This window comes from Triticum dicoccoides, chromosome 3B (assembly GCF_002162155.2).
Source record: "Triticum dicoccoides isolate Atlit2015 ecotype Zavitan chromosome 3B, WEW_v2.0, whole genome shotgun sequence".
Lineage (NCBI taxonomy): Eukaryota > Viridiplantae > Streptophyta > Magnoliopsida > Poales > Poaceae > Triticum > Triticum dicoccoides.
In genome coordinates, this window is record NC_041385.1 from 441,176,612 (window position 1) to 441,194,991 (window position 18,380).

The following is an 18,380-nucleotide window of genomic DNA, read 5'->3' on the forward strand; positions in this document are numbered from 1 at the left end:
ATAATATAGATGCAAATAAAAGTAGATTGAAAGTTTATATGATAAAAGATAGACCCGGGGGCCATAGGTTTCACTAGTGGCTTCTCTCAAGATAGCATAAGTATTACGGTGGGTTAACAAATTACTGTTGAGCAATTGATAGAAAAGCGAGTAATTATGATATTATCTAGGCATGATCATGTATATAGGCATCACGTCCGCAACAAGTACACCGACTCCTGCCTACATCTACTACTATTACTCCACACATCGACCGCTATCCAGCATGCATCTAGAGTATTATGTTCATAAGAACAGAGTAACACATTAAGAAAGATGACATGATGTAGAGGGATAAACTCAAGCAATATGATATAAACCCCATCTTTTTATCCTCGATGGCAACAATACAATACGTGCCTTGCAACCCTTTCTGTCACTGGGTAAGGACACCGCAAGATTGAACCCAAAGCTAAGCACTTCTCCCATGGCAAGAAAGATCAATCTAGTAGGCCAAACCAAACTGATAATTTGAAGAGACTTGCAAAGATAACTCAACATACATAAAAGAATTCAGAGAAGATTCAAATATTTCTCATAGATAAACTTGATCATAAACCCACAATTCATCGGATCTCTACAAACACACCGCAAAAAGAGCTACATCGAATAGATCTCCACAAGAGAGGGGGAGAACATTGCATTGAGATCCAAAAAGAGAGAAGAAGCCATCTAGCTAATAACTATGGACCCGAAGGTCTGTGGTAAACTACTCACAACTCAGAGGGGGGATATGGTGTTGATGTAGAAGCCTTCCGTGGTCGATTCTCCCTCCGACGGAGCACCGGCGAAGGCTCTAAGATGGGATCTCACAGATACAGAAGGTTACGGCGGTGGAAATTGTTTTCCGTTGGCTCCTTGGATGTTTTTGGGGTACGTAGGTATATATAGGAGGAAGAAGTACGTCGGTGGCCGCTCGTGGGGCCCAGGAGACAGGGGGCACGCCCAGGAGGGGTGGGCGCACCCTCCTATCTCTTGGCCGTCTCGATTGCTTCGTGACTTGCACTCCAAGTCCTCTGGAACACGTTTGTTCCAAAAATCACGCTCCCGAAGGTTTCATTCCGTTTGGACTCCGTTTGGTATTCCTTTTCTTCGAAATACTGAAATAGGCAAAAAAAACAACAATACGGGCTGGGCCTCCGGTTAGTAGGTTAGTCCAAAAAATGATATAAATATGTAAAATAAAGCCCATAAACATCCAAAGGGGTAATATAATTGCATGGAACAATAAAAAATTATAGATATGTTGGAGACGTATCAAGCATCCCCAAGCTTAATTCCTGCTCATCCTCGAGTAGGTAAATGATAAAAACAGAATTTTTGATGTGGAATGCTACCTAGCATAATTCTCAATGTAATTTTCTTTATTGTGGCATGAATGTTCAGATCCAAATGATTCAAAATAAAAGTCCATATTGATAAAAGAAATAGTAACACTTCAAGCATACTAATCAAAGCAATCGTGTCTTGTCAAAATAACATGGCTAAAGAAAGTTCATCCCTACAAAATCATATAGTTAGGCTATGCTTCATTTTCGTCACACAAAGATGTTCCCAATTCTACACCCCCGATGACAAGCCAAGCAATTGTTTCGTACTTAAATAATCTCAAACTTTTTCAACCTTCACGCAATACATGAGCGTGAGCCATGGATATAGCACTATGGGTGGAATAGAATATGATGATGGGGATTGTGTGGAGAAGACAAAAAAGGAGAAAGTCTCACATTGACGAGGATAATCAACGGGCTACGGAGATGCCCATCAATTGATGTCAGCATGAGGAGTAGGGATTGCCATGCAACGGATGCACTAGATCTATAAATGAATGCTCATCAAAATAAAACTAGTGGGTGTGCATCCAACTTGCTTGCTCACGAAGACCTAGGGCATTTGAGGAAGCCCAACGTAGGAATATACAAGCCAAGTTCTATAATGAAAAATTCCCACTAGTGTATGAAAGTGACAACATATGAGACTCACTATATAAAAACATGGTGCTACTTTGAAGCACAATATATGAGACTCACTACATGAAGAACAAGGTGCTACTTTGAAGCACAAGTGTGGAAAAAGAGATAGTAACATTGCCCTTTTTCTTTTTTTCTTTCTTTTTTTTTCTTTTTCTTTTTTTCTTTGGCCTTTCTTTTTTTTCTTTTGGTCTTTTTTTTCTTTGGGACAATGCTCTAATAATGATGATCATCACACTTTTATTGATTACAACACATGAATTACAACTCGAAACTAGAACAAGATATGACTCTAAATGAATGCCTCCGGCGGTGTACCGGGATGGTGTAATGAATCAAGAGTGACATGTATGAAAAATTATGCATGGTGTCTTTGCCACAAATACGATGTCAACTACATGATCATGCAATGGCAATATGACAAAAGTAATGTATGTCATGATGATGAACGGAATGGTGGAAAGTTGCATGGCAATATATCTCGGAATGGCTATGGAAATGCCATAATAGGTAGGTATGGTGGCTGTTTTGAGGAAGATATGAGGAGGTTTATGTGTGATAGAGCATATCATATCACGGGGTTTGGATGCACCGGCGAAGTTTGCACCAACTCTCAAGATGAGAAAGGGCAATGCGCGGTACCGAAGAGGCTAGCAATGGTGGAAAGGTAAAAGTGCGTATAATCCATGGACTCAACATTAGTCAAAAGAACTCATATACTTATTGCAAAAATTTAGAAGTCATCAAAAATCAAGCACTACGTGCATGCTCCTAGAGGGATAGATTGGTAGGAAAGACCATCGCTCGTCCCCGACCGCCACTCATAAGGATGCACAAGCCAGGTATACTTCATGTTTCAAATTTGTTACACAACTTTAACCATACGTGCATGCTACGGGACTTGCTAACTTCAACACAAGCATTCTTTAAATTCATAATCACCCAACTAGCATGACTTTAATATCACTACCTCCATATCTCAAAACAATTATCAAGTATCATATTGATCATAGCATCCAATTCACTTTCTACGATAGTTTTTATTATACCCAACTTGGATGCCTACCATTCTAGGACCAATTTATAACCATAGAAAATACCATGCTGTTCTAAGAGACTCTCAAAATAATATAAGTGAAGCATGAGAGACTAGCAATTTCTACAAAATTAAGCCACCGCCGTGCTCTAAAAGATATAAGTGAAGCACTAGAGCAAAATCTATCAAGCTCAAAAGATATAAGTGAAGCACATAGCATATTCTAATAAATTCTAATCAAGTAGGCTTCTCCCAAAAGGTGTGTACATAAAGGATGATTGTGGTAAACTAAAAAGCAAATACTAATATAATACACGACACTCCAAGCAAAACACATATCATGTGGCGAATAAAAATATAGCTCCAAGTAAAGTTACCAATGAACGAAGACGAAAGAGGGGATGCCTTCCCGGGGCATCCCCAAGCTTAGGCTTTTGGCTATTCTTGAATATCTTGGGGTGCCATGGGCATCCCCAAGCTTAGGATCTTTCCACTCCTTATTCCATAGTCCGTCAAATCTTTACCCAAAACTTGAAAACTTCGCAACACAAAACTCAACAGGAAATCTCATAAGCTCCGTCAGTGAAAGAAAACAAAACCACCACATAAGGTACTGTAATGAACTCATTCTTTATTTATTTTGGTGTTAAACCTACTGCATTCCAACTTCTCTATGGTTTATAAACTATTTTACTAGCCATAGATGCATCAAAATAAGCAAACAACACATGAAAAACAGAATCTGTCAAAAACAGAACAGTCTGTAGCAATTTGTAACTAATGCAAACTTCTGGAACTTTACAAATCCTACAAAAATAGGAAATCCTGGGCAATTTGTTTATTGATCGGAAGCAAAAAGAATCAACGCAAAATCATGTTTCTGTGATTTAACAAACAAAATTCGTGCATGCAAAGTTTCTGTTTTTCAGCAGAATCAAATTAACTATCACCATAGGTTATCCTATAGCTTCTACTTGGCACAAACACTGATTAAAACATCAAAACACATCTAAACAGAAGGTAGATGCAAAATTTATTACTAAACAGAAACAGAAACAAAAAACACAAATAAAATTGGATTGCCTCCCAACTAGTGCTATCGTTTAACGCCCCTAGCTAGGCATAAAAGCGAAGATAGATCTAAGTAGTGCCATCTTTGATTTTCAGTTTTTTTAGCGGAGTCATGCTCGAATCCGGGAGGTTCTTTATGTTTCCCTTCATACTCGGAAATTTTTATATCTAAAAAATCCAACCGCTTATTGCAAAGAGTAATCAACATATTCATGCGGTGAAGATTTCCGCTAACACTTTTAAGAGGCTCAAGACACTTTTGTAATATTTTTGTTACTTCGCAAATCTTCCCAAACACTTGTGTTTGTTCTTCGGTAGGATGTGGTCCTCCCTTTTGAGGTAGTGTTCCCACTATCCCCTCTATAATTTCATGTGCAATACTAGGGTCAATTTCAATAAAATTTCCCTTGGCAATGCAATCCAAGAGTTGTCTATGTGTCATATTTAACCCAACATAAAAACTGCGAAGAAGAATTCTAAAGTTCACCTCAAGGGTGCACTTGCGATAAGATTCCATCAGCCTATACCAAGCATCTTTTAAGTTTTCTCCTTGCCTTTGCTTGAAGTGAAGAACTTCAAACTCGGGAGACATAGGAGCGGATAAGGAACTAGCCATAACGACAAGGCAAACGAAAGAGAGAAGAAGATTGGGAAACAGAGGGCGAATAAAATGGCAAGGGTGAAGTTGGGGAGAGGAAAACAAGAGGCAAATGACAAATAATGTAAATGTGAGGGAAATGAGTTTGTGATGGGTACTTGGTATGTCTTGACTTGAGTGAAGACCTCCCCGGCAACGGCGCCAGAAATCCTTCTTGCTACGTCTTGAGCTTGCGTTGGTTTTCCTTGAAGAGGAAAGGGTGATGCAGGAATAGTAGCGTAAGTATTTCCCTCAGTTTTTGAGAACCAAGGTATCAATCTAGTAGGAGGCTCCTCAAAAGTCCCACGCACCTACACAAACAAACAAAGAACTCGCAACCAACACAATAAAGGGGTTGTCAATCCCTTCACGACCACTTGCGAAAGTGAGATCTGATAGAGATAGTATGATAAGATAAATATATTTTTGGTATTTTATAATATAGATGCAAAAAGTAAAGATGCAAATAAAAGTAGATTGAAAGCTTATATGATAAAAGATAGACCCGGGGGCCATAGGTTTCACTAGTGGCTTCTCTCAAGATAGCATAAGTATTACGGTGGGTGAACAAATTACTGTCGAGCAATTGATAGAAAAGCGAATAATTATGAGATTATCTAGGCATGATCATGTATATAGGCATCACGTCCGCAACAATACCGACTCCTGCCTGCATCTACTACTATTACTCCACACATCGACTGCTATCCAGCATGCATCTAGAGTATTAAGTTCATAAGAACAGAGTAGGGATGAAAACAGAGCGGAAATGGATGGAACTGAGTGCTACCGCATTTGTTTTCATATTTTTTTTGTAGAAGTGGAAACGAATACAGAAACCCCGGAAATGAATACGGAAACAGATACTACCGGAAACAGACACGGAGCAAATACAAAGCGGACCCAGAAACAGAAGTGGACGTTCACCGGAACTTAAAACCGCCTTTAATCATAGAGAAATACACACAAAAACAAACAAATATAATGAGTTGTTAACATGGCCACAAAATAATATAGTTATGTTAGCCACTTAGTGTAGTATTGTAGTAGTACTGAACAATTATGTATAGAGTCAAGCTGAGTATACGTCTGGTAGTAGAAATTGTGCCTCAGATTCATTCTACTAATCGTGTGATTGTGTGTTGTTTGGTGGTTGGGCCACAAAGGAGACATAAGTCTATAGTAAAACGGAAATTCCATATTCACGGAAACATAAAGTTCTGTTTCCATGTCTGTTCGACTGAAAAATACCGTTCCGTTTTTGTTTCCCTTTCTGCATAAAAAATTCCATTTCCACTTTCGTTTTACAAATTTCCATTTCCGTTTTCATATTTCCTCTTTGTTTCCATTTTTCCTCCAGAAAAACGGAAAGTTTCCACTCCATTTTCATCCCTAGAACAGAGTAACACATTAAGAAAGATGACATGATGTAGAGGGATAAACTCAAGCAATATGATATAAACCCCATCTTTTTATCCTCGATGGCAACAATACAATACGTGCCTTGCAACCCTTTCTGTCACTGGGTAAGGACACCGCAAGATCGAACCCAAAGCTAAGCACTTCTCCCATGGCAAGAAAGATCAATCTAGTAGGCCAAACCAAACTGATAATTCGAAGAGACTTGCAAAGATAACTCAATCATACATAAAAGAATTCAGGGAAGATTCAAATATTTCTCATTGATAAACTTGATCATAAACCCACAATTCATCGGATCTCGACAAACACACCGCAAAAAGAGTTACATCGAATAGATCTCCACAAGAGAGGGGGAGAAAATTGTATTGAGATCCAAAAAGAGAGAAGAAGCCATCTAGCTAATATCTACGGACCCGAAGGTCTGTGGTAAACTAATCACAACTCATCGGAGGGGCTATGGTGTTGATGTAGATGCCCTCCATGGTCGATTCCCCCTCCGGCGGAGCGCCGGCGAAGGCTCCAAGATGGGATCTCGCGGATACAGAAGGTTACGACGGTGGAAATTGTTTTTCGTTGGCTCCCTGGATGTTTTCGTGGTACGTAGGTATATATAGGAGGAAGAAGTACGTTGGTGGCCGCTCGTGGGGCCCAGGAGACAAGGGCATGCCCAGGAGGGGTGGGCGCGCCCTCGTATCTCCTGGCCGCCTCGATTGCTTCTTGGCTTGCACTCCAAGTCCTCTGGATCACGTTCGTTCCAAAAATCATGCTCCCAAAGGTTTCATTCCGTTTGGACTCCGTTTGGTATTCCTTTTCTTCGAAATACTGAAATAGGCAAAAAAACAGCAATACGGGTTGGGCCTCCGGCTAGTAGGTTAGTCCCAAAAATGATATAAATATGTAAAATAAAGCCCATAAACATCCAAAAGGGGTAATATAATAGCATGGAACAATAAAAAAATTATAGATACGTTGGTGACGTATCAGCCTACTAGATTGATCTTTCTTGCAATGGGAGAAGTGCTTAGCTTTGGGTTCAATCTTGCGGTGTCCTTTCCCAGTGACAGCAAGGGCAGGAAGGCACGTATTGTATTGTTGCCATGGAGGATAAAAAGATGGGGTTTATATCATATTGCTTGAGTTTATCCCTCTACATCATGTCATCTTGCCTAAGGCGTTACTCTATTCTTATGAACTTAATACTCTAGATGCATGCTGGATAGCGGTCGATGTGTGGAGTAATAGTAGTAGATGCAGAATCGTTTCGATCTACTTGTCGCGGATGTGATGCCTATATACATGATCATGCCTAGATATTCTCACAACTATGCACTTTTTTATCAATTGCTCGACAGTAATTTGTTCACCCACCATAATACTTATGCTATCTTAAGAGAAGCCATTAGTGACACCTATGGCCCCCGGGTCTATTTTCCATCATATAAGTTTCCGATCCATCTTATTTTGCAATCTTCACTTTCCAATCTATATCATACAAATACCAAAAATATTTATCTTATTATTATCTCTATCAGATCTCACTTTTGCAAGTGACCGTGAAGGGATTGACAACCCCTTTATCACGTTGGTTGCGAGGTTCTTGTTTGTTTGTGTAGGTACGAGGGATTTGCGTGTATCCTCCTATTGGATTGATACCTTGGTTCTCAAAAACTGAGGGAAATACTTACGCTACTTTGCTGCATCACCCTTTCCTCTTCAAGGGAAAACCAATGCAGTGCTCAAGAGGTAGCAACAAGGATTTCTGGCGCCGTTGCCGGGGAGGTCTACGCACAAGTCAAGACATACCAAGTACCCATCACAAACTCTTATCCCTTGCATTACATTATTTGCCATTTGCCTCTCATTTTCCTCTCCCTCACTTCACCCTTGCCGTTTTATCCACCCTTCTTCTGTTCGTCTTTTCGTTTGCTTTGATGTATTACTTGGCTCGTTTGCTCGTTTGGTTGGAATAGTTGTTTATTTATTGCTAAACAGAGAACCTAAGATCTATGGATCCTCATCCTCTTGCCAATCTTTTTAAGAGATCCAATTATGATGAACCAAATCCTATTGATTTGAGTGCACTAGATTATCTTTATGAGGTTTTGCTTGAAATTCGTGAATCTGAAAATTGCGATGAAGAAATTTATGAAGAGATTCACAATAGCTACTTGAATAAAAAGCATGATTGCAATGATTTTATTTTATATTCTCTTGATGTCAGTTATGCTAATAATACCCAAAACCCTAAGCTTGGGGATGCTAGTTTTGCTATGTCTACTACTTGTTGCAATGATCATTATTGGGGTGACTCTTCTTATGATCTTGAAAATTTATTTAAGCCCCATGATGAATATGAGATTGATAGTAGTGTTTGCAATAATATTGAAAGTGTGTTTGGAAGAGTGTCAACTTTAGATCCCACATATTTGGAGAATGTTCAATCTTATGGTATTTTTGATAAAAGTGGGTTTGGAGAGGTCATGACTTTAGTTAATGATAATCCCACTATTTTGGAAGAGTGTCATCTTCACATGCATGTGGATCGTGTTGAGAATATGTTATGTGATAGCTATTTTGTTGAATTTGCCTATGATCCTACATGTAATTATTATGAGAGAGGATACTATGGTTGTAGAATTTTTTATCTTACTAAATTACTCTCGTCATGTTGAGATGGCTATCATCTCTTTCTTCTTCCTTACATATGCTAGTTTTTGCTTGCCTTGCAAATTTGTTTGCTTATAATATGCCTATGCATAGGAAGTATGTTAGACTTAGATGTGTTTGTCACGTGTTTCATGATGCTCTCTTTGCGCTTCAATTCTTGTCTTTCATGTGAGCATCATTAAAATTATCAATGCCTAGCTAAAAGGCTTTAAAGAAAAGCGCTTGTTGGGAGACAACCCAATATTTTTCCTTGATGTTATTAAATAAATAATCCATCTAGCCTCTGGTTAGATGTGGTTTTATGTTTTAATTAGTTTTTGTGCCAAGTAGAACCTATAGGATCATCTACGGCGATAGTTAATTTGATCTTGCTGAAAAATAAAAACTTTTGCGCGTACGAGAATAATTTTAATAAATCACAGGAACGTTATTTTTAGTTGATTATTTTTGCATAAGATTAATAAACAAATTGCCTAGGACTTACTATTTTGGTAGGATTTTTAAGGTTCCAAAAGTATTCGAAAGTTACAGATTGCTACAAACTGTTCTATTTTTGTCAGATTCTGTTTTTCGTGTGTTGTTTGCTTATTTTGATGCATCTATGGCTAGTATCGGGGGGTATGAACCATAGAGAAGTTGGAATAAAGTATGTTTAACACCAATATAAATAAAGAATGAGTTTATTACAGTACCTTAAAATGGTGGTTTGCTTTCTTGCACTAACGGAGCTCATGAGATTTTCTGTTGAGTTTTGTGTTGTGAAGTTTTCAAGTTTTGGGTAAAGGTTTGATGGATTGTGGAAGGAGTGGCAAGAGCCTAAGCTTGGGGATGCCCAAGGCACCCCAAGGTAAAATTCAAGGACAACCAAAAGCCTAAGCTTGGGGATGCTCCGGAAGGCATCCCCTCTTTCGTCTTCATCCATCGGTAACTTTACATGAGGCTATATTTTTATTCACCACATGTTATGTGTTTTGCTTGGAGCGTCTTGCATGATATGAGTCTTTGATTTTTAGTTTACCACAATCATCCTTGCTGTACACACCTTTTGGGAGAGACACACATAATTCGGAATTTATTTGAATACTCTATGTGCTTCACTTATATCTTTTGAGCTAGACAATTTTGCTCTAGTGCTTCACTTATATCTTTTTAGAGCACGACGGTGGTTTTATTTTGTAGAAATTATTGATCTCGCATGCTTCACTTATATTATTTTGAGAGTCTTCTAGAACAGAATGGTATTTGCTTTGGTTATAAAATTGGTCCTAATATGATGGGCATCCAAGTTGGGTATAATAAAAACTATCATATAGAGTGCATTGAACACTATGATCAATTTGATACTTGATAATTGTTTTGAGATATAAAGGTGGTAATGTTAGAGTCATGCTAGTTGGGTAATTATGAAATTGAGAAATACTTGTGTTAAAGTTGGCAAGCCCCATAGCATGCACGTATGGTGAACGTTATGTGACAAATTTGAAGCATGGGGTGTTCTTTTGATTGCCTTCCTTATGAGTGGAGGTCGGGATCGCGCGCGATGGTTAACTCCTACCAACCCTTCCCCTAGGAGCATGCGTAGTAGTACTTTGCTTCGAGGGCTAATAAACTTTTGCAATAAGTATATGAGTTCTTTATGACTAATGTGAGTCCATGGATTATACACACTCTTACCCTTCCATCATTGCTAGCCTCTACGGTACCGTGCATTGCCCTTTCTCACCTTGAGAGTTGGTGCAAACTTCGCCGGTGCATCCAAACCCCGTGATACGATACACTCTATCACACATAAACCTCCTTATATCTTCCTCAAAACAGCCACCATACCTACCTATTATGGCATTTCCATAGCCATTCCGAGATATATTGCCATGCAACTTTCCACCGTTCCGTTTATTATGACACATTCCATCATTGGCATATTGCTTTTGCATGATCATGTAGTTGATATCGTATTTGTGGCAAAGCCACCTTCATAATTCTTTCATACATGTCGCTCTTGATTCATTGCATATCCCGGTACACCGCCGGAGGCATTCACATGGAGTCATATTTTGTTCTAAGTATTGAGTTGTAATTCTTGAGTTGTAAATAAATAAAAGTGTGATGATCTTTGTTATTAGAGCATTGTCCCAAGTGAGGGAAGGATGATGGAGATTATGACTCCCCCACAAGTCGGGATTAGACTCCGGACTTTATGAAAAATAAAAGAGGCCAAAGAAGCCCAAATGAAAAATAAAAGAGGCCAAAGAAGCCCAAATAAAAAAGGGAGGCCAAAGAAGCCCACCAAAATAAAAAAAATAAAAAAGGAAGAGAAAAAAATGAGAGAAAAATAGAGAAGGGACAATGTTACTATCCTTTTTCCACACTTGTGCTTCAAAGTAGCACCATGATCTTCATGATAGAAAGTCTCCTATGTTGTCACTTTCATATACTAGTGGGAATTTTTCATTATAGAACTTGGCTTGTATATTCCAATGATGGGCTTCCTCAAAATGCCCTAGGTCTTCGTGAGCAAGCGAGTTGGATGCACACCCACTTAGTTTCTTTTGTTGAGCTTTCATACATTTATAGCTCTAGTGCATCCATTGCATGGCAATCCCTACTCCTCGTATTGACATCAATTGATGGGCATCTCCATAGCCCGTTGATTAGCCTCGTCAATGTGAGACTTTCTCCTTTTTTGTCTTTTACACACAACCTCCATCATCATATTATATTCCACCCATAGTGCTATATCCATGGCTTACGCTCATGTATTGTGTGAGAGTTGAAAAAGCTAAAGCGCATTAAAAAAGTATGAACCAATTGCTTGGCTGAAACCGGGGTTGTGCATGATGGGAGTATTTTCTGTGACGAAAATGAAGCATAGCCTAACTATATGATTTTGTAGGGATGAGCTTTCTTTGGCTATGTTATTTTGATAAGACATGATTACTTGTTAGTATGCTTGAAGTATTACTATTTTTATGTTAATATGAACTTTTATCTTGAATCACATGGATCAGAACATTCATGCCAAAATAAAGAAAATTACATTGAGAAATATGCTAGGTAGCATTCCACATCAAAAATTCTGTTTTTATCATTTACCTACTCGAGGACGAACAAGAATTAAGCTTGGGGATGCTTGATATGTCTTCAACGTATCTATAATTTTTTATTGTTCCATGCTATTATATTACCCGTTTTGGATGTTTAATGGGCTTTACTAAACACTTTTTTATTATTTTTGGGACTAACCTATTAACCGGAGGCCCAGCCCAAATTGCAGTTTTTTTGCCTATTTCAGTGTTTCACAGAAAAGGAATAACAAACGGAGTCCAAACGGAATGAAACCTTCGGGGGAGTTATTTTTGGAACAAACGCAATCCGGGAGACTTGGAGTGGACGTCAAGAAGAAAACGAGGAAGCCACGAGGCAGGGAGGCGCGCCCCAGGGGGTGGGCGTGCCCCCCACCCTTATGGGCCCCTCGTGGCTCCCCTGACCGACTTCCTTCGCCTATATATATCCACATACCCTGAAAACATCCAAGAGCACCACGAAACCCTATTTCCACCACCGAAACCTTCTGTACCCGTGAGATCCCATCTTGGGGCCTTTTTCTGGCACTCTGCCAAAGGGGGAATCGATCATGGAGGGCTTCTGGATCAGCACCATTGCCTCTCCGATGAAGTGTGAGTAGTTTATCACAGACCTTCGGGTCGATAGTTATTAGCTAGATGGCTTCTTCTCTCTCTTTGAATCTCAATACAAAGATCTCCTCGATCTTCTTGGAGATCTATTCGATGTAACTCTTTTTGTGGTGTGTTTGTCGACATCCGATGAATTGTGGGTTTATGATCAAGTTTATCTATGAGAAATATTTGAATCTCCTCTGAATTCTTTTATGTATGATTGGTTATCTTTGCAAGTCTCTTCGAATTATCAGTTTGGTTTGGCCTACTAGATTGATCTTTCTTGCAATGGGATAAGTGCTTAGCTTTGGGTTCAATCTTGCGGTGTCCTTTCCCAGTGAGTGCAGGGGCAGCAAGGCACATATTGTATTGTTGCCATCAAGGATAAAAAGATGGGGTTTATATCATATTGCTTGAGTTTATCCCTCTACATCATGTCATCTTGCCTAATGCGTTACTCTGTTCTTATGAACTTAATACTCTAGATGCATGCTGGATAGCGGTCGATGTGTGGAGTAATAGTAGTAGATGCAGAATCATTTTGATCTACTTATCGCGGACGTGATGCCTATATACATGATCATGCCTAGATATTCTCATAATTATGCACTTTTCTATCAATTGCAAGACAGTAATTTGTTCACCCACCATAATACTTATGCTATCTTGAGAGAAGCCACTAGTGAAACCTATGGCCCCCGGGTCTATTTTCCATCATATAAGTTTCCGATCTATCTTATTTTGCAATCTTTATGATACGTCCATTTTGCATCATGCTTTTATGTCGATATTTATTGCATTATGGGCTGTTATTACACGTTATGTCACAATACTTATGGCCATTCTCTCTTATTTTACAAGGTTTTACATGAAGAGGGAGAATGCCGCAGCTGGGATTCTGGGCTTGAAAAGGAGCAAATATTGGAAACCTATTCTGCACAGCTCCAAAAGTCCTGAAACTCCACGAAAGTCATTTTTGGAATTAATAAGAATTATTGAGCGAAAGAAGTACTAGAGGGGGCCCACACCTTGGCCACGAGGGTGGGGGCCGTGCCCACCCCTACTGGGCGCGCCCCCCTGCCTCGTGGGCCCCTTGGTGGCCCTACGGTGCCCATCATCATCTATATGAAGTCTCTTACCATGGAAAAAATCATAAGCAAGATTTCGGGACGAAACTCCGCCGCCATGAGGCGGAACCTTGGCGGAACCAATCTAGGGCTCCGGCGGAGCTGTTCTGCCGGGGAAACTTCCCTCCGGGAGGGGGAAATCATCACCATCGTCATCACCAACGATCCTCTCATCGGGAGGTGGTCAATCTCCATCAACATCTTCACCAGCAGCATCTCCTCTCAAACCCTAGTTCATCTCTTGTATCAAAACTTTGTACCTAAACCTCAGATTGGTACCTGTGGGTTGCTAGTAGTGTTGATTACTCCTTTTAGTTGATGCTAGTTGGTTTATCCGGTGGAAGATCATTTGTTCAGATCCTTAATGCATATTAATACCCCTCTGATCATGAACATGAATATGCTTTGTGAGTAGTTACGTTTGTTCCCGAGGACATGTGTGAAGTCTTGCTATTAGTAGTCATGCGAATTTGGTATTCGTTCGATATTTTGATGAGATGTATGTTGTCTCTCCTCTAGTGGTGTTATGTGAATGTCGACTACATGACACTTCACCATTATTTGGGCCTAGAGGAAGGCATTGGGAAGTAATAAGTAGATCATGGGTTGCTAGAGTGACCGAAGCTTAAACCCTAGTTTATGCGTTGCTTCGTAAGGGGTTGATTTGGATCCACTAGTTTCATGCTATGGTTAGGTTTACCTTAATACTTATTTGGTAGTTGCGGATGCTTGCAATAGGGGTTAATCATAAGTGGGATGCTTGTCCAATAAAGGTCAGCACCGAAGCACTGGTCCACCTACATATCAAATTATCAAAGTAACGAACGCGAATCATATGAGCGTGATGAAAACTAGCTTGACGATAATTCCCATGTGTCCTCGGGAGCGTTTTTCTCATTATAAGAATTTGTCCAGGCTTGTCCTTTGCTACAAAAAGGATTGGGGCACCTTTCTGCACCTCATTTACTTTCATTGCTTGTTACCCGTTACAAATTATCTTATTCTTATCACAAAACTATCTGTTACCTACAATTTCAGTGCTTGTAGAGAATACCTTACTGAAAACCGCTTGTCATTTCCTTCTGCTCCTCGTTGGGTTCGACACTCTTACTTATCGAGAGGACTACGATAGATCCCCTATACTTGTGGGTCATCAAGACTCTTTTCTGGCGCCGTTGCCGGGGGAGTGAAGCGCCTCTGGTGAGTGGAACTTGGTAAGGAAACATTTATATAGTGTGCTGAAATTTACTGTCACTTGTTACTATGGATACTAATCCTTTGAGGGGATTGTCCGGGGCATCTTCGCCCCGACCAGTAGATCAAAGAATTGCTCCTCAACCTACTGAACCTACTGAAAATGTTACTTTGAGATTCCTTCGGGTATTATAGAGAAACTGCTAGCTAATCCCTTTGCAGGAGATGGAACATTGCATCCCGATTTACACCTTATCTATGTGGATGAAGTTTGTGGATTATTTAAGCTTGCAGGTATACCTGATGATGTTGTCAAGAGGAAGGTCTTCCCTTTATCTTTGAAGGGAGATGCATTGACATGGTATAGGCTATGTGATGATACGGGATCTTGGGACTATAAACGATTGAAATTGGAATTTCACCAGAAGTTCTATCCTATGCATCTTGTTCATCGTGATCGTAATTATATATATAATTTTTGGCCTCGCGAAGGAGAAAGCATCGCTCAAGCTTGGGGGAGGCTTAAGTCAATGTTATACTCATGCCCCAATCATGAGCTCTCAAGAGAAATGATTATTCAAAACTTTTATGCTCGGCTTTCTCTCAATGATCAGACCATGCTCGATACTTCCTGTGCTGGTTCTTATATGCTGAAGACTTTTGAATTCAAGTGGGATTTATTGGAAAGAATTAAACGCAACTCTGAAGATTGGGGTTCTGACGATAGTAATGAGACAGGTATGACACCTAAGTTTGATTGTGTTAAGTCTTTTATGGATACCGATGCTTTTCGTGGATTTAGCACTAAGTATGGACTTGACTCTGAGATAGTAGCTTCTTTCTGTGAATCTTTTGCTACTAACGTTGATCTCCCTAAGGAGAAGTGGTTTAAATATAATCCTCCCATTGAAGTAAAAGTAGTTGCACCTGTTACCGTTGAAGAAAAGATTATCACTTGTAATGATCCTATTGTTCCTACTACTTATGTTGAGAAACCACCTTTCCCTGTTAGGATAAAGGATCATGCTAAAGCTTCAACTATTGTTCATAAGAGTAATACTAGAACATATACACCTCTTGAGAAAATTAAAGTTGAACATAGTATTGCTATGGTTAAAGATATCTTGGTTGATAATATTGATGGGCATGTCATTTACTTCTGTGAGGAAGCTGCCAATATTGCTAAACCCGATGCTAAGATACATAGACCTATTGTAGGCATGCTTGTTATTTATGTTAAAATAGGAGATCATTGTTATCATGGCTTATGTGATATGGGTGCTAGTGCCAGTGCAATACCTATTTCCTTATACAATGAAATTATGCATGATATCAAACCCGCTGAGTTAGAAGATATTGATGTTACAATTAAGCTTGCCAATAGAGATACTATTTCAGCAGTTGGGATTGTCAGAGATGTTGAAGTCTTGTGTGGGAAAGTTAAATACCCTGTTGATTTTCTTGTTCTTGGTTCCCCACAAGATAGCTTTTGTCCCATTACATTTGGTAGACCCTTCTTGAATACTGTTAATGCTAGGATTTATTGCAAAAAGGATGTTGTTACTATTGGTCTGGGGAATACGACACATGAGTTTAATTTTGCTAAATTTCGTAGACAACCCCATGATAAAGAATTGCTTAGTAAGGATGAAGTTATTGGTCTTGCTTCTATTGCCGTGCCTCCTACTGATCCGTTAGAACAGTATTTGCTAGACCATGAAAAAGATATGTTTATGTATGAAAGAAGGGAAATAGATGAAGTATTCCTTAAGCAGGGTCCTATTCTGAAACACAACTTACCCGTTGAAATCCTAGCGGATCCTCCTCCACCCAAGAGTGATCCCGTGTTTGATCTTAAACCATTACCTGATACTCTTAAATATGCTTATCTTGATGAAAATAAGATATATCCTGTTATTATTAGTGCTAACCTTTCAGAGCAGGAAGAGGAAAGATTATTGAAAACTCTGAAGAAGCACCGTTCTGCTATTGGATATACCCTTGATGATCTTAAGGGCATTAGTCCCACTCTATGCCAACACAAAATTAAATTGGACGAAGATGCCAAACCAGTTAGAGATCATCAACGACGGTTAAATCCTAAGACAAAAGAAGTGCTAAGAAAGGAGATACTAAAGCTCCTTGAGGCAGATATAATTTATCCCGTTGCTGATAGTGGTTGGGTAAGTCCTGTCCATTGCGTCCCTAAGAAGGGAGGTATTGATGTTGTTCCTAATGATAAAGATGAATTGATTCCGCAAAGAATTATTACAGGTTATAGGATGGTAATTGATTTCCATAAATTAAATAAAGCTACTAAGAAAGATCATTACCCTTTACCTTTTATTGATCAAATGCTAGAAAGACTATCCAAACATACACATTTCTGCTTTATAGATGATTATTCTGGTTTCTCTCAAATACCTGTGTCAGCGGACGATCAATCAAAAACCACTTTTACTTCCCCTTTCGGTACTTTTGCTTATAGACGTATGCCTTTTGGTTTATGTAATGCACCTGCTACCTTTCAAAGATGCATGATGCTATATTCTCTGACTTTTGTGAAAAGATTTGTGAGGTATTCATGGATGATTTCTCCGTTTATGGATCCTCTTTTGATGATTGCTTGAGCAACCCTGATCGAGTTTTGCAGAGATGCAAAGACACCAGTCTCATCTTGAATTGGGAAAAGTGCCACTTTATGGTTAATGAAGGCATTGTCTTGGGGCATAAAATTTCTGAAAGAGGTATTGAAGTTGATAAAGCTAAAGTTGATGCTATTGAAAAGATGCCGTGTCCCAAGGACATTAAAGGTATAAGAAGTTTCCTTGGTCATGCCAGTTTTTATAGGAGGTTCATTACGGACTTTTCTAAAATCTCTAGGCCTCTCACTAATTTATTACAAAAAGATATTCCTTTTGTCTTCAATGATGATTGTATAGAAGCATTTGAAATACTTAAGAAAGCTTTGATCTCTGCACCTATTGTTCAGCCACCTGATTGGAACTAACCCTTTGAAATTATGTGTGATGCTAGTGATTATGCTGTAGGTGTTGTTCTAGGGCAAAGAGTTGATAAGAAACTAAATGTTATTCAATATGATAGTAAGACTCTAGACACTGCTTAGAGAAATTATGCTACTACTGAAAAAGAGTTCTTAGCAGTTGCATTTGCTTGTGATAAGTTCAGACCTTATATTGTTGATTCTAAAGTAACTACTCACACTGATCATGCTGCTTTTAAATATCTTATGGAAAAGAAAGATGCTAAACCTAGACTTATTAGATGGGTCCTCTTGCTCCAAGAATTTGATTTGCATATTATTGATAGAAAGGGAGGTGAGAACCCCGTTGCAGACAACTTGTCTAGGTTAGAGAATGTTCTTGATGACCCACTACCTATTGATGATAGCTTTCCTGATGAACAATTAGCGGTCATTAATGCTTCTCGTACTGCTCCATGGTATGCTGATTATGCCAATTACATTGTTGCTAAATTTATACCATCTAGTTTCACATACCAACAAAATAAAAAGTTCTT